Consider the following 24970-nt stretch of genomic DNA (forward strand, 5'->3'; position numbering starts at 1 on the left):
CAAATAAGAAGGGCTTACACACACTCTGGTATGGAGATATGACCAAAGTAAACAAAATTGGAAAAAAAAAAAAGAAAAATGGAAAATTTGGTGACTACAAGAAAGTGGTCTGGGCAGAAGCCAGGTGCAGTGCAAAGCACCAAAAGAGGCCAAAAGGATGCTGACAGGTGTTGTAAAAGCAAAACAAAATCCAAGGAGGCAGACACAACTTGGTGGGGAAGATATGAGGGACATGGCACTGATGCATTAAAAAAAAAAAAAAAAAAAAAAAAAATCTCAGCCAGAGCCAAAGCCATGAAAAGGCATGACAGCCCAACAAGCGCAGGGACTTGCCTAAAAGCTTGTCCAATTGATCGCCATTAAAATCGCAAGATTTGGTTTCCCTTCCCGAAAGGAAATTTCATTTCCTTTTAGGAAGGGAAACCAAATCTTGCGACCCTGCAAAGAAAGGCTTACAAACACTCTGGAAAGGAGACATGATCAAAAGAAATGCAATTGCAAAAAACCCCCAAAAAAGGGAAAATTGGGAAATTTGGTGACTACAAGAAAGTGGTCTGGGCAGAAGCCAGGTGCAGTGCAAAGCACCAAAAGAGGCCAAAAATAACCTGAGAGGAGTTGTAAAAAAAGGGCAAAAATCAAGGAGGCATGCACAACTTTGTGGGGAAGATATGAGCAACATTGCATGGATACTTAAAAAAAGAAAAAAAAAAATCTCAGCCAAAGTCAAAGCCATGAAAAGGCATGGCATGCAAACAACTGCAGGGACACGCACAACATACACCAAGCCTTGCCAGAATTGATCCCCGCTGAAGGCCAAGACAAATAAGAAGGGCTTACACACACTCTGGAATGGAGATATGATCAAAGGAAACAAAATTGAAAAAAAAAAAAAAAGAAAAATGGAAAATTTGGTGACTACAAGAAAGTGGTCTGGGCAGAAGCCAGGTGCAGTGCAAAGCACCAAAAGAGGCCAAAAGGATGCTGACAGGTGTTGTAAAAGCAAAACAAAATCCCAGGAGGTGCAAACAACTTGGTTGGGAAGATATGAGGGACATGGCACGGATGCATTCAAAAAAAAAAGAAGAAAAAAAAAAATCTCAGCCAAAGTCAAAGCCATGAAAAGGCATGGCATGCAAACAACTGCAGGGACACGCACAACATACAGCAAGCCTTGCCAGAACTGATCCCCGCTGAAGGCCAAAACAAATAAGAAGGGCTTACACACACTCTGGAATGGAGATATGATCAAAGGAAACAAAATTGAAAAAAAAAAAAAAGAAAAATGGAAAATTTGTTGACTACAAGAAAGTGGTCTGGGCAGAAGCCAGGTGCAGTGCAAAGCACCAAAAGAGGCCAAAAGGATGCTGACAGGTGTTGTAAAAGCAAAACAAAATCCCAGGAGGTGCAAACAACTTGGTTGGGAAGATATGAGGGACATGGCACGGATGCATTCAAAAAAAAAAGAAGAAAAAAAAAAATCTCAGCCAAAGTCAAAGCCATGAAAAGGCATGGCATGCAAACAACTGCAGGGACACGCACAACATACAGCAAGCCTTGCCAGAATTGATCCCTGCTGAAGGCCAAAACAAATAAGAAGGGCTTACACACACTCTGGAATGGAGATATGATCAAAGGAAACAAAATTGAAAAAAAAAAAAAAAGAAAAATGGAAAATTTGGTGACTACAAGAAAGTGGTCTGGGCAGAAGCCAGGTGCAGTGCAAAGCACCAAAAGAGGCCAAAAGGATGCTGACAGGTGTTGTAAAAGCAAAACAAAATCCCAGGAGGTACATACAACTTGGTGGGGAAGATATGAGGGACATGGCACGGATGCATTCAGAAAAAAAAAAAGAAAAAAAAAATCTCAGCCAGAGCCAAAGCCATGAAAAGGCATGACAGCCCAACAAGTGCAGGGATTTGCCCCAAAGCTTTTCCAATTGATCCCCATTAAAATCGCAAGATTTGCTTTCCCTTCCCGAAAGGAAATTTCATTTCCTTTCGGGAAGGGAAAGCAAATCTTGCGACCCTGCAAAGAAAGGCTTACAAACACTCTGGAAAGGAGACATGATCAAAAGAAATGCAATTGCAAAAAACCCCCAAAAAAGGGAAAATTGGGAAATTTGGTGACTACAAGAAAGTGGTCTGGGCAGAAGCCAGGTGCAGTGCAAAGCACCAAAAGAGGCCAAAGGGATGCTGACAGGTGTTGTAAAAGCAAAACAAAATCCAAGGAGGCAGACACAACTTGGTGGGGAAGATATGAGGGACATGGCACGGATGCATTCAAAAAAAAGAGAAGAAAAAAAAAAAATCTCAGCCAAAGTCAAAGCCATGAAAAGGCATGGCATGCAAACAACTGCAAGGACACGCACAACATACACCAAGCCTTGCCGGAATTGATACCTGCTGAAGGCCAAAACAAATAAGAAGGGCTTACACACACTCTGGAATGGAGATATGATCAAAGGAAACAAAATTGAAAAAAAAAAAAAAGAAAAATGGAAAATTTGGTGACTACAAGAAAGTGGTCTGGGCAGAAGCCAGGTGCAGTGCAAAGCACCAAAAGAGGCCAAAAGGATGCTGACAGGTGTTGTAAAAGCAAAACAAAATCCAAGGAGGCAGACACAACTTTGTTGGGAAGATATGAGGGACATGGCACGGATGCATTAAAAAAAAAAAAAAAAGAAAAAAAAAATCTCAGCCAGAGCCAAAGCCATGAAAAGGCATGACAGCCCAACAAGTGCAGGGACTTGCACCAAAGCTTGTCCAATTGATCCCCATTAAAATCGCAAGATTTGCTTTCCCTTCCCGAAAGGAAATTTCATTTCCTTTCGGGAAGGGAAAACAAATCTTGCGACCCTGCAAAGAAAGGCTTACAAACACTCTGGAAAGGAGATATGATCAAAAGAAATGCAATTGCAAAAAACCCCCAAAAAAGGGAAAATTGGGAAATTTGGTGACTACAAGAAAGTGGTCTGTGCAGAAGCCAGGTGCAGTGCAAAGCACCAAAAGAGGCCAAAAATAACCTGAGAGGAGTTGTAAAAAAAGGGCAAAAATCAAGGAGGCAGGCACAACTTGGTGGGGAAGATATGAGCAACATTGCATGGATACTTAAAAAAAGAAAAAAAAAAATCTCAGCCAAAGTCAAAGCCATGAAAAGGCATGGCATGCAAAGAACTGCAAGGACACGCACAACATACACCAAGCCTTGCCAGAATTGATCCCTGCTGAAGGCCAAAACAAATAAGAAGGGCTTATACACACTCTGGAATTGAGATATGATCAAAGGAAACAAAATTGGAAAAAAAAAAAAAGAAAAATGGAAAATTTGGTGACTACAAGAAAGTGGTCTGGGCAGAAGCCAGGTGCAGTGCAAAGCACTAAAAGAGGCCAAAAGGATGCTGACAGGTGTTGTAAAAGCAAAACAAAATCCAAGGAGGCAGACACAACTTGGTGGGGAAGATATGAGGGACATGGCACGGATGCATTCAAAAAAAAAAGAAGAAAAAAAAAAATCTCAGCCAAAGTCAAAGCCATGAAAAGGCATGGCATGCAAACAACTGCAGGGACACGCACAACATACACCAAGCCTTGCCAGAACTGATCCCTGCTGAAGGCCAAAACAAATAAGAAAAGCTTACACACACTCTGGAATGGAGATATGATCAAAGGAAACAAAATTGAAAAAAAAAAAAAAGAAAAATGGAAAATTTGGTGACTACAAGAAAGTGGTCTGGGCAGAAGCCAGGTGCAGTGCAAAGCACCAAAAGAGGCCAAAAGGATGCTGACAGGTGTTGTAAAAGCAAAACAAAATCCCAGGAGGTGCAAACAACTTGGTTGGGAAGATATGAGGGACATGGCACGGATGCATTCAAAATAAAAAGAAGAAAAAAAAAAAATCTCAGCCAAAGTCATAGCCATGAAAAGGCATGGCATGCAAACAACTGCAGGGACACGCACAACATACACCAAGCCTTGCCAGAATTGATACCTGCTGAAGGCCAAAACAAATAAGAAGGGCTTACACACACTCTGGAATGGAGATATGATCAAAGGAAACAAAATTGAAAAAAAAAAAAAGAAAAATGGAAAATTTGGTGACTACAAGAAAGTGGTCTGGGCAGAAGCCAGGTGCAGTGCAAAGCACCAAAAGAGGCCAAAAGGATGCTGACAGGTGTTGTAAAAGCAAAACAAAATCCAAGGAGGCAGACACAACTTGGTGGGGAAGATATGAGGGACATGGCACGGATGCATTAAAAAAAAAAAAAAAAAAAAAAAAATCTCAGCCAGAGCCAAAGCCATGAAAAGGCATGACAGCCCAACAAGCGCAGGGACTTGCCCCAAAGGTTGTCCAATTGATCCCCATTAAAATCGCAAGATTTGGTTTCCCTTCCCGAAAGGAAATTTCATTTCCTTTCGGGAAGGGAAACCAAATCTTGCGACCCTGCAAAGAAAGGCTTACAAACACTCTGGAAAGGAGACATGATCAAAAGAAATGCAATTGCAAAAAACCCCCAAAAAAGGGAAAATTGGGAAATTTGGTGACTACAAGAAAGTGGTCTGGGCAGAAGCCAGGTGCAGTGCAAAGCACCAAAAGAGGCCAAAAATAACCTGAGAGGAGTTGTAAAAAAAGGGCAAAAATCAAGGAGGCAGGCACAACTTGGTGGGGAAGATATGAGCAACATTGCATGGATACTTAAAAAAAGAAAAAACAAAATCTCAGCCAAAGTCAAAGCCATGAAAAGGCATGGCATGCAAAGAACTGCAAGGACACGCACAACATACACCAAGCCTTGCCAGAATTGATACCTGCTGAAGGCCAAAACAAATAAGAAGGGCTTACACACACTCTGGAATGGAGATATGATCAAAGGAAACAAAATTGAAAAAAAAAAAAGAAAAATGGAAAATTTGGTGACTACAAGAAAGTGGTCTGGGCAGAAGCCAGGTGCAGTGCAAAGCACCAAAAGAGGCCAAAAGGATGCTGACAGGTGTTGTAAAAGCAAAACAAAATCCAAGGAGGCAGACACAACTTGGTGGGGAAGATATGAGGGACATGGCGCGGATGCATTCAAAAAAAAAAAAAAAAAAAAAAATCTCAGCCAGAGCCAAAGCCATGAAAAGGCATGACAGCCCAACAAGTGCAGGGACTTGCACCAAAGCTTGTCCAATTGATCCCCATTAAAATCGCAAGATTTGCTTTCCCTTCCCGAAAGGAAATTTCATTTCCTTTCGGGAAGGGAAACCAAATCTTGCGACCCTGCAAAGAAAGGCTTACAAACACTCTGGAAAGGAGACATGATCAAAAGAAATGCAATTGCAAAAAACCCCCAAAAAAGGGAAAATTGGGAAATTTGGTGACTACAAGAAAGTGGTCTGGGCAGAAGCCAGGTGCAGTGCAAAGCACCAAAAGAGGCCAAAAATAACCTGACAGGTGTTGTAAAAAAAGGGCAAAAATCAAGGAGGCAGACACAACTTGGTGGGGAAGATATGAGCAACATTGCATGGATACTTAAAAAAAGAAAAAAAAAAATCTCAGCCAAAGTCAAAGCCATGAAAAGGCATGGCATGCAAACAACTGCAGGGACACGCACAACATACAGCAAGCCTTGCCAGAATTGATCCCCTCTGAAGGCCAAAAGAAATAAGAAGGGCTTACGCACACTCTGGAATGGAGATATGATCAAAGGAAACAAAATTGAAAAAAAAAAAAAAGAAAAATGGAAAATTTGGTGACTACAAGAAAGTGGTCTGGGCAGAAGCCAGGTGCAGTGCAAAGCACCAAAAGAGGCCAAAAGGATGCTGACAGGTGTTGTAAAAGCAAAACAAAATCCCAGGAGGTGCAAACAACTTGGTTGGGAAGATATGAGGGACATGGCACGGATGCATTCAAAAAAAAAAGAAGAAAAAAAAAAAATCTCAGCCAAAGTCATAGCCATGAAAAGGCATGGCATGCAAACAACTGCAGGGACACGCACAACATACACCAAGCCTTGCCAGAATTGATACCTGCTGAAGGCCAAAACAAATAAGAAGGGCTTACACACACTCTGGAATGGAGATATGATCAAAGGAAACAAAATTGAAAAAAAAAAAAAGAAAAATGGAAAATTTGGTGACTACAAGAAAGTGGTCTGGGCAGAAGCCAGGTGCAGTGCAAAGCACCAAAAGAGGCCAAAAGGATGCTGACAGGTGTTGTAAAAGCAAAACAAAATCCAAGGAGGCAGACACAACTTGGTGGGGAAGATATGAGGGACATGGCACGGATGCATTAAAAAAAAAAAAAAAAAAAAAAAAATCTCAGCCAGAGCCAAAGCCATGAAAAGGCATGACAGCCCAACAAGCGCAGGGACTTGCCCCAAAGGTTGTCCAATTGATCCCCATTAAAATCGCAAGATTTGGTTTCCCTTCCCGAAAGGAAATTTCATTTCCTTTTGGGAAGGGAAACCAAATCTTGCGACCCTGCAAAGAAAGGCTTACAAACACTCTGGAAAGGAGACATGATCAAAAGAAATGCAATTGCAAAAAACCCCCAAAAAAGGGAAAATTGGGAAATTTGGTGACTACAAGAAAGTGGTCTGGGCAGAAGCCAGGTGCAGTGCAAAGCACCAAAAGAGGCCAAAAATTACCTGAGAGGAGTTGTAAAAAAAGGGCAAAAATCAAGGAGGCAGGCACAACTTGGTGGGGAAGATATGAGCAACATTGCATGGATACTTAAAAAAAGAAAAAACAAAATCTCAGCCAAAGTCACAGCCATGAAAAGGCATGGCATGCAAAGAACTGCAAGGACACGCACAACATACACCAAGCCTTGCCAGAATTGATCCCCGCTGAAGGCCAAAACAAATAAGAAGGGCTTACACACACTCTGGAATGGAGATATGATCAAAGGAAACAAAATTGAAAAAAAAAAAAAGAAAAATGGAAAATTTGGTGACTACAAGAAAGTGGTCTGGGCAGAAGCCAGGTGCAGTGCAAAGCACCAAAAGAGGCCAAAAGGATGCTGACAGGTGTTGTAAAAGCAAAACAAAATCCAAGGAGGCAGACACAACTTGGTTGGGAAGATATGAGGGACATGGCGCGGATGCATTCAAAAAAAAAAAAAAAAAAAAAATCTCAGCCAGAGCCAAAGCCATGAAAAGGCATGACAGCCCAACAAGTGCAGGGACTTGCACCAAAGCTTGTCCAATTGATCCCCATTAAAATCGCAAGATTTGGTTTCCCTTCCCGAAAGGAAATTTCATTTCCTTTCGGGAAGGGAAACCAAATCTTGCGACCCTGCAAAGAAAGGCTTACAAACACTCTGGAAAGGAGACATGATCAAAAGAAATGCAATTGCAAAAAACCCCCAAAAAAGGGAAAATTGGGAAATTTGGTGACTACAAGAAAGTGGTCTGGGCAGAAGCCAGGTGCAGTGCAAAGCACCAAAAGAGGCCAAAAATAACCTGAGAGGAGTTGTAAAAAAAGGGCAAAAATCAAGGAGGCAGGCACAACTTGGTGGGGAAGATATGAGCAACATTGCATGGATACTTAAAAAAAGAAAAAAAAAAATCTCAGCCAAAGTCAAAGCCATGAAAAGGCATGGCATGCAAACAACTGCAGGGACACGCACAACATACAGCAAGCCTTGCCGGAATTGCTCCCTGCTGAAGGCCAAAACAAATAAGAAGGGCTTACACACACTCTGGAATGGAGATATGACCAAAGGAAACAAAATTGAAAAAAAAAAAAAAGAAAAATGGAAAATTTGGTGACTACAAGAAAGTGGTCTGGGCAGAAGCCAGGTGCAGTGCAAAGCACCAAAAGAGGCCAAAAGGATGTTGACAGGTGTTGTAAAAGCAAAACAAAATCCCAGGTGGTGCAAACAACTTGGTTGGGAAGATATGAGGGACATGGCACGGATGCATTCAAAAAAAAAAGAAGAAAAAACAAAATCTCAGCCAAAGTCAAAGCCATGAAAAGGCATGGCATGCAAACAACTGCAGGGACACGCACAACATACACCAAGCCTTGCCGGAATTGCTCCCTGCTGAAGGCCAAAACAAATAAGAAGGGCTTACACACACTCTGGAATGGAGATATGACCAAAGGAAACAAAATTGGAAAAAAAAAAAAGAAAAATGGAAAATTTGGTGACTACAAGAAAGTGGTCTGGGCAGAAGCCAGGTGCAGTGCAAAGCACCAAAAGAGGCCAAAAGGATGCTGATAGGTGTTGTAAAAACAAAACAAAATCCAAGGAGGCAGACACAACTTGGTGGGGAAGATATGAGGGACATGGCGCGGATGCATTCAAAAAAAAAAAAAAAAAAAATCTCAGCCAGAGCCAAAGCCATGAAAAGGCATGACAGCCAAACAAGTGCAGGGACTTGCCCCAAAGCTTGTCCAATTGATCCCCATTAAAATCGCAAGATTTGGTTTCCCTTCCCGAAAGGAAATTTCATTTCCTTTCGGGAAGGGAAACCAAATCTTGCGACCCTGCAAAGAAAGGCTTACAAACACTCTGGAAAGGAGACATGACCAAAGAAATGCAATTGCAAAAAACCCCCAAAAAAGGGAAAATTGGGAAATTTGCTGACTACAAGAAAGTGGTCTGGGCAGAAGCCAGGTGCAGTGCAAAGCACCAAAAGAGGCCAAAAATAACCTGAGAGGAGTTGTAAAAAAAGGGCAAAAATCAAGGAGGCAGGCACAACTTGGTGGGGAAGATATGAGCAACATTGCATGGATACTTAAAAAAAGAAAAAAAAAAATCTCAGCCAAAGTCAAAGCCATGAAAAGGCATGGCATGCAAACAACTGCAAGGACACGCACAACATACACCAAGCCTTGCCAGAATTGATCCCTGCTGAAGGCCAAAACAAATAATAAGGGCTTACACACACTCTGGAATGGAGATATGATCAAAGGAAACAAAATTGAAAAAAAAAAAAAAAGAAAAATGGAAAATTTGGTGACAACAAGAAAGTGGTCTGGGCAGAAGCCAGGTGCAGTGCAAAGCACCAAAAGAGGCCAAAAGGATGCTGACAGGTGTTGTAAAAGCAAAACAAAATCCAAGGAGGCAGACACAACTTGGTGGGGAAGATATGAGGGACATGGCACGGATGCATTCAAAAAAAAAAAAAAAAAAAAAAATCTCAGCCAGAGCCAAAGCCATGAAAAGGCATGACAGCCCAACAAGTGCAGGGACTTGCACCAAAGCTTGTCCAATTGATCCCCATTAAAATCGCAAGATTTGCTTTCCCTTCCCGAAAGGAAATTTCATTTCCTTTCGGGAAGGGAAACCAAATCTTGCGACCCTGCAAAGAAAGGCTTACAAACACTCTGGAAAGGAGACATGATCAAAAGAAATGCAATTGCAAAAAACCCCCAAAAAAGGGAAAATTGGGAAATTTGGTGACTACAAGAAAGTGGTCTGGGCAGAAGCCAGGTGCAGTGCAAAGCACCAAAAGAGGCCAAAAATAACCTGACAGGTGTTGTAAAAAAAGGGCAAAAATCAAGGAGGCAGACACAACTTGGTGGGGAAGATATGAGCAACATTGCATGGATACTTAAAAAAAGAAAAAAAAAAATCTCAGCCAAAGTCAAAGCCATGAAAAGGCATGGCATGCAAACAACTGCAGGGACACGCACAACATACAGCAAGCCTTGCCAGAATTGATCCCCTCTGAAGGCCAAAAGAAATAAGAAGGGCTTACGCACACTCTGGAATGGAGATATGATCAAAGGAAACAAAATTGAAAAAAAAAAAAAAGAAAAATGGAAAATTTGGTGACTACAAGAAAGTGGTCTGGGCAGAAGCCAGGTGCAGTGCAAAGCACCAAAAGAGGCCAAAAGGATGCTGACAGGTGTTGTAAAAGCAAAACAAAATCCCAGGAGGTGCAAACAACTTGGTTGGGAAGATATGAGGGACATGGCACGGATGCATTCAAAAAAAAAAGAAGAAAAAAAAAAAATCTCAGCCAAAGTCATAGCCATGAAAAGGCATGGCATGCAAACAACTGCAGGGACACGCACAACATACACCAAGCCTTGCCAGAATTGATACCTGCTGAAGGCCAAAACAAATAAGAAGGGCTTACACACACTCTGGAATGGAGATATGATCAAAGGAAACAAAATTGAAAAAAAAAAAAAGAAAAATGGAAAATTTGGTGACTACAAGAAAGTGGTCTGGGCAGAAGCCAGGTGCAGTGCAAAGCACCAAAAGAGGCCAAAAGGATGCTGACAGGTGTTGTAAAAGCAAAACAAAATCCAAGGAGGCAGACACAACTTGGTGGGGAAGATATGAGGGACATGGCACGGATGCATTAAAAAAAAAAAAAAAAAAAAAAAAAATCTCAGCCAGAGCCAAAGCCATGAAAAGGCATGACAGCCCAACAAGCGCAGGGACTTGCCCCAAAGGTTGTCCAATTGATCCCCATTAAAATCGCAAGATTTGGTTTCCCTTCCCGAAAGGAAATTTCATTTCCTTTCGGGAAGGGAAACCAAATCTTGCGACCCTGCAAAGAAAGGCTTACAAACACTCTGGAAAGGAGACATGATCAAAAGAAATGCAATTGCAAAAAACCCCCAAAAAAGGGAAAATTGGGAAATTTGGTGACTACAAGAAAGTGGTCTGGGCAGAAGCCAGGTGCAGTGCAAAGCACCAAAAGAGGCCAAAAATTACCTGAGAGGAGTTGTAAAAAAAGGGCAAAAATCAAGGAGGCAGGCACAACTTGGTGGGGAAGATATGAGCAACATTGCATGGATACTTAAAAAAAGAAAAAACAAAATCTCAGCCAAAGTCACAGCCATGAAAAGGCATGGCATGCAAAGAACTGCAAGGACACGCACAACATACAGCAAGCCTTGCCAGAATTGATCCCCGCTGAAGGCCAAAACAAATAAGAAGGGCTTACACACACTCTGGAATGGAGATATGATCAAAGGAAACAAAATTGAAAAAAAAAAAAAGAAAAATGGAAAATTTGGTGACTACAAGAAAGTGGTCTGGGCAGAAGCCAGGTGCAGTGCAAAGCACCAAAAGAGGCCAAAAGGATGCTGACAGGTGTTGTAAAAGCAAAACAAAATCCAAGGAGGCAGACACAACTTGGTGGGGAAGATATGAGGGACATGGCGCGGATGCATTCAAAAAAAAAAAAAAAAAAAAAAAATCTCAGCCAGAGCCAAAGCCATGAAAAGGCATGACAGCCCAACAAGTGCAGGGACTTGCACCAAAGCTTGTCCAATTGATCCCCATTAAAATCGCAAGATTTGCTTTCCCTTCCCGAAAGGAAATTTCATTTCCTTTCGGGAAGGGAAACCAAATCTTGCGACCCTGCAAAGAAAGGCTTACAAACACTCTGGAAAGGAGACATGATCAAAAGAAATGCAATTGCAAAAAACCCCCAAAAAAGGGAAAATTGGGAAATTTGGTGACTACAAGAAAGTGGTCTGGGCAGAAGCCAGGTGCAGTGCAAAGCACCAAAAGAGGCCAAAAATAACCTGACAGGTGTTGTAAAAAAAAGGGCAAAAATCAAGGAGGCAGACACAACTTGGTGGGGAAGATATGAGGGACATGGCACGGATACTTAAAAAAAGAAAAAAAAAAATCTCAGCCAAAGTCAAAGCCATGAAAAGGCATGGCATGCAAACAACTGCAGGGACACGCACAACATACAGCAAGCCTTGCCAGAATTGATCCCCGCTGAAGGCCAAAACAAATAAGAAGGGCTTACACACACTCTGGAATGGAGATATGATCAAAGGAAACAAAATTGGAAAAAAAAAAAAAGAAAAATGGAAAATTTGGTGACTACAAGAAAGTGGTCTGGGCAGAAGCCAGGTGCAGTGCAAAGCACCAAAAGAGGCCAAAAGGATGCTGACAGGTGTTGTAAAAGCAAAACAAAATCCCAGGAGGTGCAAACAACTTGGTTGGGAAGATATGAGGGACATGGCACGGATGCATTCAAAAAAAAAAGAAGAAAAAAAAAAAAAATCTCAGGCAAAGTCAAAGCCATGAAAAGGCATGGCATGCAAACAACTGCAGGGACATGCACAACATACACCAAGCCTTGCCAGAATTGATACCTGCTGAAGGCCAAAACAAATAAGAAGGGCTTACACACACTCTGGAATGGAGATATGATCAAAGGAAACAAAATTGAAAAAAAAAAAAAAGAAAAATGGAAAATTTGGTGACTACAAGAAAGTGGTCTGGGCAGAAGCCAGGTGCAGTGCAAAGCACCAAAAGAGGCCAAAAGGATGCTGACAGGTGTTGTAAAAGCAAAACAAAATCCAAGGAGGCAGACACAACTTGGTGGGGAAGATATGAGGGACATGGCACGGATGCATTAAAAAAAAAAAAAAAAAAAAAAAATCTCAGCCAGAGCCAAAGCCATGAAAAGGCATGACAGCCCAACAAGTGCAGGGACTTGCACCAAAGCTTGTCCAATTGATCCCCATTAAAATCGCAAGATTTGCTTTCCCTTCCCGAAAGGAAATTTCATTTCCTTTCGGGAAGGGAAAGCAAATCTTGCGACCCTGCAAAGAAAGGCTTACAAACACTCTGGAAAGGAGACATGATCAAAAGAAATGCAATTGCAAAAAACCCCCAAAAAAGGGAAAATTGGGAAATTTGGTGACTACAAGAAAGTGGTCTGGGCAGAAGCCAGGTGCAGTGCAAAGCACCAAAAGAGGCCAAAAATAACCTGACAGGTGTTGTAAAAAAAGGGCAAAAATCAAGGAGGCAGACACAACTTGGTGGGGAAGATATGAGCAACATTGCATGGATACTTAAAAAAAGAAAAAAAAAAATCTCAGCCAAAGTCAAAGCCATGAAAAGGCATGGCATGCAAACAACTGCAGGGACACGCACAACATACACCAAGCCTTGCCAGAATTGATCCCCGCTGAAGGCCAAAACAAATAAGAAGGGCTTACACACACTCTGGTATGGAGATATGATCAAAGGAAACAAAATTGGAAAAAAAAAAAAAGAAAAATGGAAAATTTGGTGACTACAAGAAAGTGGTCTGGGCAGAAGCCAGGTGCAGTGCAAAGCACCAAAAGAGGCCAAAAGGATGCTGACAGGTGTTGTAAAAGCAAAACAAAATCCAAGGAGGCAGACACATCTTGGTGGGGAAGATATGAGGGACATGGCACGGATGCATTCAAAAAAAAAATTAAAAAAAAATAATAATCTCGGCCCAAATCAAAGCCATGAAAAAGCATGGCATGCAAACAACTGCCAGGACACGCACAACATACACCAAGCCTTACCATAATTGATCCCCTCTGAAGGCCAAAAGAAATAAGAAGGGCTTACGCACACTCTGGAATGGAGATATGATCAAAGGAAATAAAATTGGAAAAAAAAAAAAAGAAAAATGGAAAATTTGGTGACAACAAGAAATTGGTCTGGGCAGAAGCCAGGTGCAGTGCAAAGCACCAAAAGTGGCCAAAAATAACCTGACAGGTGTTGTAAAAAAAGGGCAAAAATCAAGGAGGCAGACACAACTTGGTGGGGAAGATATGAGCAACAATGCATGGAAACTTAAAAAAAGAAAAAAAAAATCTCAGCCAAAGTCAAAAGCATGAAAAGGCATGGCATGCAAACAACTGCAGGGACACGCACAACATACAGCAAGCCTTGCCAGAATTGATCCCCGCTGAAGGCCAAAACAAATAAGAAGGGGTTACACACACTCTGGAATGGAGATATGATCAAAGGAAACAAAATTGGAAAAAAAAAAAAAGAAAAATGGAAAATTTGGTGACTACAAGAAAGTGGTCTGGGCAGAAGCCAGGTGCAGTGCAAAGCACCAAAAGAGGCCAAAAGGATGCTGACAGGTGTTGTAAAAGCAAAACAAAATCCACGGAGGTACAAACAACTTGGTTGGGAAGATATGAGGGACATGGCACGGATGCATTCAAAAAAAAAAAAAAAAAAAAAAAAATCTCAGCCAGAGCCAAAGCCATAAAAAGGCATGACAGCCCAACAAGTGCAGGGACTTGCCCCAAAGCTTGTCCAATTGATCCCCATTAAAATCGCAAGATTTGCTTTCCCTTCCCGAAAGGAAATTTCATTTCCTTTCGGGAAGGGAAACCAAATCTTGCGACCCTGCAAAGAAAGGCTTACAAACACTCTGGAAAGGAGACATGATCAAAAGAAATGCAATTGCAAAAAACCCCCAAAAAAGGGAAAATTGGGAAATTTGGTGACTACAAGAAAGTGGTCTGGGCAGAAGCCAGGTGAAGTGCAAAGCACCAAAAGAGGCCAAAAGGATGCTGACAGGTGTTGTAAAAGCAAAACAAAATCCAAGGAGGCAGACACAACTTGGTGGGGAAGATATGAGGGACATGGCACGGATGCATTAAAAAAAAAAAAAAAAAAAAAAAAATCTCAGCCAAAGTCAAAGCCATGAAAAGGCATGGCATGCAAACAACTGCAGGGACACGCACAACATACAGCAAGCCTTGCCAGAATTGATCCCCGCTGAAGGCCAAAACAAATAAGAAGGGCTTACACACACTCTGGAATGGAGATATGATCAAAGGAAACAAAATTGGAAAAAAAAAAAAAGAAAAATGGAAAATTTGGTGACTACAAGAAAGTGGTCTGGGCAGAAGCCAGGTGCAGTGCAAAGCACCAAAAGAGGCCAAAAGGATGTTGACAGGTGTTGTAAAAGCAAAACAAAATCCCAGGTGGTGCAAACAACTTGGTTGGGAAGATATGAGGGACATGGCACGGATGCATCCAAAAAAAAGAAAAGAAAAAACAAAATCTCAGCCAAAGTCAAAGCCATGAAAAGGCATGGCATGCAAACAACTGCAGGGACACGCACAACATACACCAAGCCTTGCCGGAATTGCTCCCTGCTGAAGGCCAAAACAAATAAGAAGGGCTTACACACACTCTGGAATGGAGATATGACCAAAGGAAACAAAATTGGAAAAAAAAAAAAGAAAAATGGAAAATTTGGTGACTACAAGAAAGTGGTCTGGGCAGAAGCCAGGTGCAGTGCAAAGCACCAAAAGAGGCCAAAAGGATGCTGACAGGTGCTGTAAACACAAAACAAAATCCCAGGAGGCAGACACAACTTGGTGGGGAAGATATGAGGGACATGGCGCGGATGCATTCAAAAAAAAAAAAAAAAAAAAAAAAAATCTCAGCCAGAGCCAAAGCCATGAAAAGGCATGACAGCCAAAGAAGTGCAGGGACTTGCCCCAAAGCTTGTCCAATTGATCCCCATTAAAATCGCAAGATTTGGTTTCCCTTCCCGAAAGGAAATTTCATTTCCTTTCGGGAAGGGAAACCAAATCTTGCGACCCTGCAAAGAAAGGCTTACAAACACTCTGGAAAGGAGACATGACCAAAGAAATGCAATTGCAAAAAACCCCCAAAAAAGGGAAAATTGGGAAATTTGCTGACTACAAGAAAGTGGTCTGGGCAGAAGCCAGGTGCAGTGCAAAGCACCAAAAGAGGCCAAAAATAACCTGAGAGGAGTTGTAAAAAAAGGGCAAAAATCAAGGAGGCAGGCACAACTTGGTGGGGAAGATATGAGCAACATTGCATGGATACTTAAAAAAAGAAAAAAAAAAATCTCAGCCAAAGTCAAAGCCATGAAAAGGCATGGCATGCAAACAACTGCAAGGACACGCACAACATACACCAAGCCTTGCCAGAATTGATCCCTGCTGAAGGCCAAAACAAATAAGAAGGGCTTACACACACTCTGGAATGGAGATATGATCAAAGGAAACAAAATTGAAAAAAAAAAAAAAGAAAAATGGAAAATTTGGTGACAACAAGAAAGTGGTCTGGGCAGAAGCCAGGTGCAGTGCAAAGCACCAAAAGAGGCCAAAAGGATGCTGACAGGTGTTGTAAAAGCAAAACAAAATCCAAGGAGGCAGACACAACTTGGTGGGGAAGATATGAGGGACATGGCACGGATGCACTCAAAAAAAAAAAAAAAAAAAAAAAAATCTCAGCCAGAGCCAAAGCCATGAAAAGGCATGACAGCCCAAAAAGCGCAGGGACTTGCCCCAAAGCTTGTCCAATTGATCCCCATTAAAATCGCAAGATTTGGTTTCCCTTCCCGAAAGGAAATTTCATTTCCTTTCGGGAAGGGAAAGCAAATCTTGCGACCCTGCAAAGAAAGGCTTACAAACACTCTGGAAAGGAGACATGATCAAAAGAAATGCAATTGCAAAAAACCCCCAAAAAAGGGAAAATTGGGAAATTTGGTGACTACAAGAAAGTGGTCTGGGCAGAAGCCAGGTGCAGTGCAAAGCACCAAAAGAGGCCAAAAATTACCTGAGAGGAGTTGTAAAAAAAGGGCAAAAATCAAGGAGGCAGGCACAACTTGGTGGGGAAGATATGAGCAACATTGCATGGATACTTAAAAAAAGAAAAAACAAAATCTCAGCCAAAGTCACAGCCATGAAAAGGCATGGCATGCAAAGAACTGCAAGGACACGCACAACATACAGCAAGCCTTGCCAGAATTGATCCCCGCTGAAGGCCAAAACAAATAAGAAGGGCTTACACACACTCTGGAATGGAGATATGATCAAAGGAAACAAAATTGAAAAAAAAAAAAAGAAAAATGGAAAATTTGGTGACTACAAGAAAGTGGTCTGGGCAGAAGCCAGGTGCAGTGCAAAGCACCAAAAGAGGCCAAAAGGATGCTGACAGGTGTTGTAAAAGCAAAACAAAATCCAAGGAGGCAGACACAACTTGGTGGGGAAGATATGAGGGACATGGCGCGGATGCATTCAAAAAAAAAAAAAAAAAAAAAAAATCTCAGCCAGAGCCAAAGCCATGAAAAGGCATGACAGCCCAACAAGTGCAGGGACTTGCACCAAAGCTTGTCCAATTGATCCCCATTAAAATCGCAAGATTTGCTTTCCCTTCCCGAAAGGAAATTTCATTTCCTTTCGGGAAGGGAAACCAAATCTTGCGACCCTGCAAAGAAAGGCTTACAAACACTCTGGAAAGGAGACATGATCAAAAGAAATGCAATTGCAAAAAACCCCCAAAAAAGGGAAAATTGGGAAATTTGGTGACTACAAGAAAGTGGTCTGGGCAGAAGCCAGGTGCAGTGCAAAGCACCAAAAGAGGCCAAAAATAACCTGACAGGTGTTGTAAAAAAAAGGGCAAAAATCAAGGAGGCAGACACAACTTGGTGGGGAAGATATGAGCAACATTGCATGGATACTTAAAAAAAGAAAAAAAAAAATCTCAGCCAAAGTCAAAGCCATGAAAAGGCATGGCATGCAAACAACTGCAGGGACACGCACAACATACACCAAGCCTTGCCAGAATTGATCCCCGCTGAAGGCCAAAACAAATAAGAAGGGCTTACACACACTCTGGAATGGAGATATGATCAAAGGAAACAAAATTGGAAAAAAAAAAAAAGAAAAATGGAAAATTTGGTGACTACAAGAAAGTGGTCTGGGCAGAAGCCAGGTGCAGTGCAAAGCACCAAAAGAGGCCAAAAGGATGCTGACAGGTGTTGTAAAAGCAAAACAAAATCCCAGGAGGTGCAAACAACTTGGTTGGGAAGATATGAGGGACATGGCACGGATGCATTCAAAAAAAAGAGAAGAAAAAAAAAAAAATCTCAGGCAAAGTCAAAGCCATGAAAAGGCATGGCATGCAAACAACTGCAGGGACATGCACAACATACACCAAGCCTTGCCAGAATTGATACCTGCTGAAGGCCAAAACAAATAAGAAGGGCTTACACACACTCTGGAATGGAGATATGATCAAAGGAAACAAAATTGAAAAAAAAAAAAAAGAAAAATGGAAAATTTGGTGACTACAAGAAAGTGGTCTGGGCAGAAGCCAGGTGCAGTGCAAAGCACCAAAAGAGGCCAAAAGGATGCTGACAGGTGTTGTAAAAGCAAAACAAAATCCAAGGAGGCAGACACAACTTGGTGGGGAAGATATGAGGGACATGGCACGGATGCATTAAAAAAAAAAAAAAAAAAAAAAAATCTCAGCCAGAGCCAAAGCCATGAAAAGGCATGACAGCCCAACAAGTGCAGGGACTTGCACCAAAGCTTGTCCAATTGATCCCCATTAAAATCGCAAGATTTGCTTTCCCTTCCCGAAAGGAAATTTCATTTCCTTTCGGGAAGGGAAAGCAAATCTTGCGACCCTGCAAAGAAAGGCTTACAAACACTCTGGAAAGGAGACATGATCAAAAGAAATGCAATTGCAAAAAACCCCCAAAAAAGGGAAAATTGGGAAATTTGGTGACTACAAGAAAGTGGTCTGGGCAGAAGCCAGGTGCAGTGCAAAGCACCAAAAGAGGCCAAAAATAACCTGACAGGTGTTGTAAAAAAAGGGCAAAAATCAAGGAGGCAGACACAACTTGGTGGGGAAGATATGAGCAACATTGCATGGATACTTAAAAAAAGAAAAAAAAAAATCTCAGCCAAAGTCAAAGCCATGAAAAGGCATGGCATGCAAACAACTGCAGGGACACGCACAACATACAGCAAGCCTTGCCAGAATTGATCCCTGCTGAAGGCCAAAACAAATAAGAAGGGCTTACACACACTCTGGTATGGAGATATGATCAAAGGAAACAAAATTGGAAAAAAAAAAAAAGAAAAATGGAAAATTTGGTGACTACAAGAAAGTGGTCTGGGCAGAAGCCAGGTGCAGTGCAAAGCACCAAAAGAGGCCAAAAGGATGCTGACAGGTGTTGTAAAAGCAAAACAAAATCCAAGGAGGCAGACACATCTTGGTGGGGAAGATATGAGGGACATGGCACGGATGCATTCAAAAAAAAAATTAAAAAAAAATAATAATCTCGGCCCAAATCAAAGCCATGAAAAAGCATGGCATGCAAACAACTGCCAGGACACGCACAACATACACCAAGCCTTACCATAATTGATCCCCTCTGAAGGCCAAAAGAAATAAGAAGGGCTTACGCACACTCTGGAATGGAGATATGATCAAAGGAAATAAAATTGGAAAAAAAAAAAAAGAAAAATGGAAAATTTGGTGACAACAAGAAATTGGTCTGGGCAGAAGCCAGGTGCAGTGCAAAGCACCAAAAGTGGCCAAAAATAACCTGACAGGTGTTGTAAAAAAAGGGCAAAAATCAAGGAGGCAGACACAACTTGGTGGGGAAGATATGAGCAACAATGCATGGAAACTTAAAAAAAGAAAAAAAAAATCTCAGCCAAAGTCAAAAGCATGAAAAGGCATGGCATGCAAACAACTGCAGGGACACGCACAACATACAGCAAGCCTTGCCAGAATTGATCCCCGCTGAAGGCCAAAACAAATAAGAAGGGGTTACACACACTCTGGAATGGAGATATGATCAAAGGAAACAAAATTGGAAAAAAAAAAAAAGAAAAATGGAAAATTTGGTGACTACAAGAAAGTGGTCTGGGCAGAAGCCAGGTGCAGTGCAAAGCACCAAAAGAGGCCAAAAGGATGCTGACAGGTGTTGTAAAAGCAAAACAAAATCCCAGGAGGTACAAACAACTTGGTTGGGAAGATATGAGGGACATGGCACGGATGCATTCAAAAAAAAAAAAAGAAAAAAAAAATCTCAGCCAGAGCCAAAGCCATGAAAAGGCATGACAGCCCAACAAGTGCAGGGATTTGCCCCAAAGCTTTTCCAATTGATCCCCATTAAAATCGCAAGATTTGCTTTCCCTTCCCGAAAGGAAATTTCATTTCCTTTCGGGAAGGGAAAGCAAATCTTGCGACCCTGCAAAGAAAGGCTTACAAACACTCTGGAAAGGAGATATGATCAAAAGAAATGCAATTGCAAAAAACCCCCAAAAAAGGGAAAATTGGGAAATTTGGTGACTACAAGAAAGTGGTCTGGGCAGAAGCCAGGTGCAGTGCAAAGCACCAAAAGAGGCCAAAAATAACCTGAGAGGTGTTGTAAAAAAAGGGCAAAAATCAAGGAGGCAGACACAACTTGGTGGGGAAGATATGAGCAACATTGCATGGATACTTAAAAAAAGAAAAAAAAAAAATCTCAGGCAAAGTCAAAGCCATGAAAAGGCATGGCATGCAAACAACTGCAGGGACACGCACAACATACACCAAGCCTTGCCAGAATTGATCCCTGCTGAAGGCCAAAACAAATAAGAAGGGCTTACACACACTCTGGAATGGAGATATGATCAAAGGAAACAAAATTGAAAAAAAAAAAAAAGAAAAATGGAAAATTTGGTGACAACAAGAAAGTGGTCTGGGCAGAAGCCAGGTGCAGTGCAAAGCACCAAAAGAGGCCAAAAGGATGCTGACAGGTGTTGTAAAAGCAAAACAAAATCCAAGGAGGCAGACACAACTTGGTTGGGAAGATATGAGGGACATGGCACGGATGCATTAAAAAAAAAAAAAAAAAAAAAAAAAATCTCAGCCAGAGCCAAAGCCATGAAAAGGCATGACAGCCCAACAAGTGCAGGGACTTGCCCCAAAGCTTGTCCAATTGATCCCCATTAAAATCGCAAGATTTGGTTTCCCTTCCCGAAAGGAAATTTCATTTCCTTTCGGGAAGGGAAACCAAATCTTGCGACCCTGCAAAGAAAGGCTTACAAACACTCTGGAAAGGAGATATGATCAAAAGAAATGCAATTGCAAAAAACCCCCAAAAAAGGGAAAATTGGGAAATTTGGTGACTACAAGAAAGTGGTCTGGGCAGAAGCCAGGTGCAGTGCAAAGCACCAAAAGAGGCCAAAAATAACCTGAGAGGAGTTGTAAAAAAAGGGCAAAAATCAAGGAGGCAGGCACAACATGGTGGGGAAGATATGAGCAACATTGCATGGATACTTAAAAAAAGAAAAAAAAAAATCTCAGCCAAAGTCAAAGCCATGAAAAGGCATGGCATGCAAACAACTGCAATGACACGCACAACATACAGCAAGCCTTGCCAGAATTGATCCCTGCTGAAGGCCAAAACAAATAAGAAGGGCTTACACACACTCTGGAATGGAGATATGATCAAAGGAAACAAAATTGAAAAAAAAAAAAAAGAAAAATGGAAAATTTGGTGACTACAAGAAAGTGGTCTGGGCAGAAGCCAGGTGCAGTGCAAAGCACCAAAAGAGGCCAAAAAGATGCTGACAGGTGTTGTAAAAGCAAAACAAAATCCCAGGAGGTGCAAACAACTTGGTTGGGAAGATATGAGGGACATGGCACGGATGCATTCAAAAAAAAAAAAAAAAAAAAAAAAAAAAATCTCAGCCAGAGCCAAAGCCATGAAAAGGCATGACAGCCCAACAAGTGCAGGGACTTGCCCCAAAGCTTGTCCAATTGATCCCCATTAAAATCGCAAGATTTGCTTTCCCTTCCCGAAAGGAAATTTCATTTCCTTTCGGGAAGGGAAAGCAAATCTTGCGACCCTGCAAAGAAAGGCTTACAAACACTCTGGAAAGGAGACATGATCAAAAGAAATGCAATTGCAAAAAACCCCCAAAAAAGGGAAAATTGGGAAATTTGGTGACTACAAGAAAGTGGTCTGGGCAGAAGCCAGGTGCAGTGCAAAGCACCAAAAGAGGCCAAAAATAACCTGACAGGTGTTGTAAAAAAAAGGGCAAAAATCAAGGAGGCAGACACAACTTGGTGGGGAAGATATGAGCAACATTGCATGGATACTTAAAAAAAGAAAAAAAAAAATCTCAGCCAAAGTCAAAGCCATGAAAAGGCATGGCATGCAAACAACTGCAGGGACACGCACAACATACAGCAAGCCTTGCCAGAATTGATCCCCGCTGAAGGCCAAAACAAATAAGAAGGGCTTACACACACTCTGGAATGGAGATATGATCAAAGGAAACAAAATTGGAAAAAAAAAAAAAGAAAAATGGAAAATTTGGTGACTACAAGAAAGTGGTCTGGGCAGAAGCCAGGTGCAGTGCAAAGCACCAAAAGAGGCCAAAAGGATGCTGACAGGTGTTGTAAAAGCAAAACAAAATCCCAGGAGGTGCAAACAACTTGGTTGGGAAGATATGAGGGACATGGCACGGATGCATTCAAAAAAAAAAGAAGAAAAAAAAAAAAAATCTCAGGCAAAGTCAAAGCCATGAAAAGGCATGGCATGCAAACAACTGCAGGGACATGCACAACATACACCAAGCCTTGCCAGAATTGATACCTGCTGAAGGCCAAAACAAATAAGAAGGGCTTACACACACTCTGGAATGGAGATATGATCAAAGGAAACAAAATTGAAAAAAAAAAAAAAGAAAAATGGAAAATTTGGTGACAACAAGAAAGTGGTCTGGGCAGAAGCCAGGTGCAGTGCAAAGCACCAAAAGAGGCCAAAAGGATGCTGACAGGTGTTGTAAAAGCAAAACAAAATCCAAGGAGGCAGACACAACTTGGTGGGGAAGATATGAGGGACATGGCACGGATGCACTCAAAAAAAAAAAAAAAAAAAAAAAAAATCTCAGCCAGAGCCAAAGCCATGAAAAGGCATGACAGCCCAAAAAGCGCAGGGACTTGCCCCAAAGCTTGTCCAATTGATCCCCATTAAAATCGCAAGATTTGGTTTCCCTTCCCGAAAGGAAATTTCATTTCCTTTCGGGAAGGGAAAGCAAATCTTGCGACCCTGCAAAGAAAGGCTTACAAACACTCTGGAAAGGAGATATGATCAAAAGAAATGCAATTGCAAAAAACCCCCAAAAAAGGGAAAATTGGGAAATTTGGTGACTACAAGAAAGTGGTCTGGGCAGAAGCCAGGTGCAGTGCAAAGCACCAAAAGAGGCCAAAAATAACCTGAGAGGTGTTGTAAAAAAAGGGCAAAAATCAAGGAGGCAGACACAACTTGGTGGGGAAGATATGAGCAACATTGCATGGATACTTAAAAAAAGAAAAAAAAAAAATCTCAGGCAAAGTCAAAGCCATGAAAAGGCATGGCATGCAAACAACTGCAGGGACACGCACAACATACACCAAGCCTTGCCAGAATTGATCCCTGCTGAAGGCCAAAACAAATAAGAAGGGCTTACACACACTCTGGAATGGAGATATGATCAAAGGAAACAAAATTGAAAAAAAAAAAAAAGAAAAATGGAAAATTTGGTGACTACAAGAAAGTGGTCTGGGCAGAAGCCAGGTGCAGTGCAAAGCACCAAAAGAGGCCAAAAGGATGCTGACAGGTGTTGTAAAAGCAAAACAAAATCCAAGGAGGCAGACACAACTTGGTGGGGAAGATATGAGGGACATGGCACGGATGCATTAAAAAAAAAAAAAAAAAAAAAAAAATCTCAGCCAGAGCCAAAGCCATGAAAAGGCATGACAGCCCAACAAGTGCAGGGACTTGCCCCAAAGCTTGTCCAATTGATCCCCATTAAAATCGCAAGATTTGGTTTCCCTTCCCGAAAGGAAATTTAATTTCCTTTCGGGAAGGGAAACCAAATCTTGCGACCCTGCAAAGAAAGGCTTACAAACACTCTGGAAAGGAGATATGATCAAAAGAAATGCAATTGCAAAAAACCCCCAAAAAAGGGAAAATTGGGAAATTTGGTGACTACAAGAAAGTGGTCTGGGCAGAAGCCAGGTGCAGTGCAAAGCACCAAAAGAGGCCAAAAATAACCTGAGAGGAGTTGTAAAAAAAGGGCAAAAATCAAGGAGGCAGGCACAACATGGTGGGGAAGATATGAGCAACATTGCATGGATACTTAAAAAAAGAAAAAAAAAAATCTCAGCCAAAGTCAAAGCCATGAAAAGGCATGGCATGCAAACAACTGCAATGACACGCACAACATACAGCAAGCCTTGCCAGAATTGATCCCTGCTGAAGGCCAAAACAAATAAGAAGGGCTTACACACACTCTGGAATGGAGATATGATCAAAGGAAACAAAATTGAAAAAAAAAAAAAAGAAAAATGGAAAATTTGGTGACAACAAGAAAGTGGTCTGGGCAGAAGCCAGGTGCAGTGCAAAGCACCAAAAGAGGCCAAAAGGATGCTGACAGGTGTTGTAAAAGCAAAACAAAATCCAAGGAGGCAGACACAACTTGGTGGGGAAGATATGAGGGACATGGCACGGATGCACTCAAAAAAAAAAAAAAAAAAAAAAAAATCTCAGCCAGAGCCAAAGCCATGAAAAGGCATGACAGCCCAAAAAGCGCAGGGACTTGCCCCAAAGCTTGTCCAATTGATCCCCATTAAAATCGCAAGATTTGGTTTCCCTTCCCGAAAGGAAATTTCATTTCCTTTCGGGAAGGGAAACCAAATCTTGCGACCCTGCAAAGAAAGGCTTACAAACACTCTGGAAAGGAGATATGATCAAAAGAAATGCAATTGCAAAAAACCCCCAAAAAAGGGAAAATTGGGAAATTTGGTGACTACAAGAAAGTGGTCTGGGCAGAAGCCAGGTGCAGTGCAAAGCACCAAAAGAGGCCAAAAATAACCTGAGAGGTGTTGTAAAAAAAGGGCAAAAATCAAGGAGGCAGACACAACTTGGTGGGGAAGATATGAGCAACATTGCATGGATACTTAAAAAAAGAAAAAAAAAAAATCTCAGGCAAAGTCAAAGCCATGAAAAGGCATGGCATGCAAACAACTGCAGGGACACGCACAACATACACCAAGCCTTGCCAGAATTGATCCCTGCTGAAGGCCAAAACAAATAAGAAGGGCTTACACACACTCTGGAATGGAGATATGATCAAAGGAAACAAAATTGAAAAAAAAAAAAAAGAAAAATGGAAAATTTGGTGACTACAAGAAAGTGGTCTGGGCAGAAGCCAGGTGCAGTGCAAAGCACCAAAAGAGGCCAAAAGGATGCTGACAGGTGTTGTAAAAGCAAAACAAAATCCAAGGAGGCAGACACAACTTGGTGGGGAAGATATGAGGGACATGGCACGGATGCATTAAAAAAAAAAAAAAAAAAAAAAAAATCTCAGCCAGAGCCAAAGCCATGAAAAGGCATGACAGCCCAACAAGTGCAGGGACTTGCCCCAAAGCTTGTCCAATTGATCCCCATTAAAATCGCAAG

The sequence above is a fragment of the Haemorhous mexicanus genome, chromosome 3 (genome assembly GCF_027477595.1).
Source record: "Haemorhous mexicanus isolate bHaeMex1 chromosome 3, bHaeMex1.pri, whole genome shotgun sequence".
NCBI lineage: Eukaryota > Metazoa > Chordata > Aves > Passeriformes > Fringillidae > Haemorhous > Haemorhous mexicanus.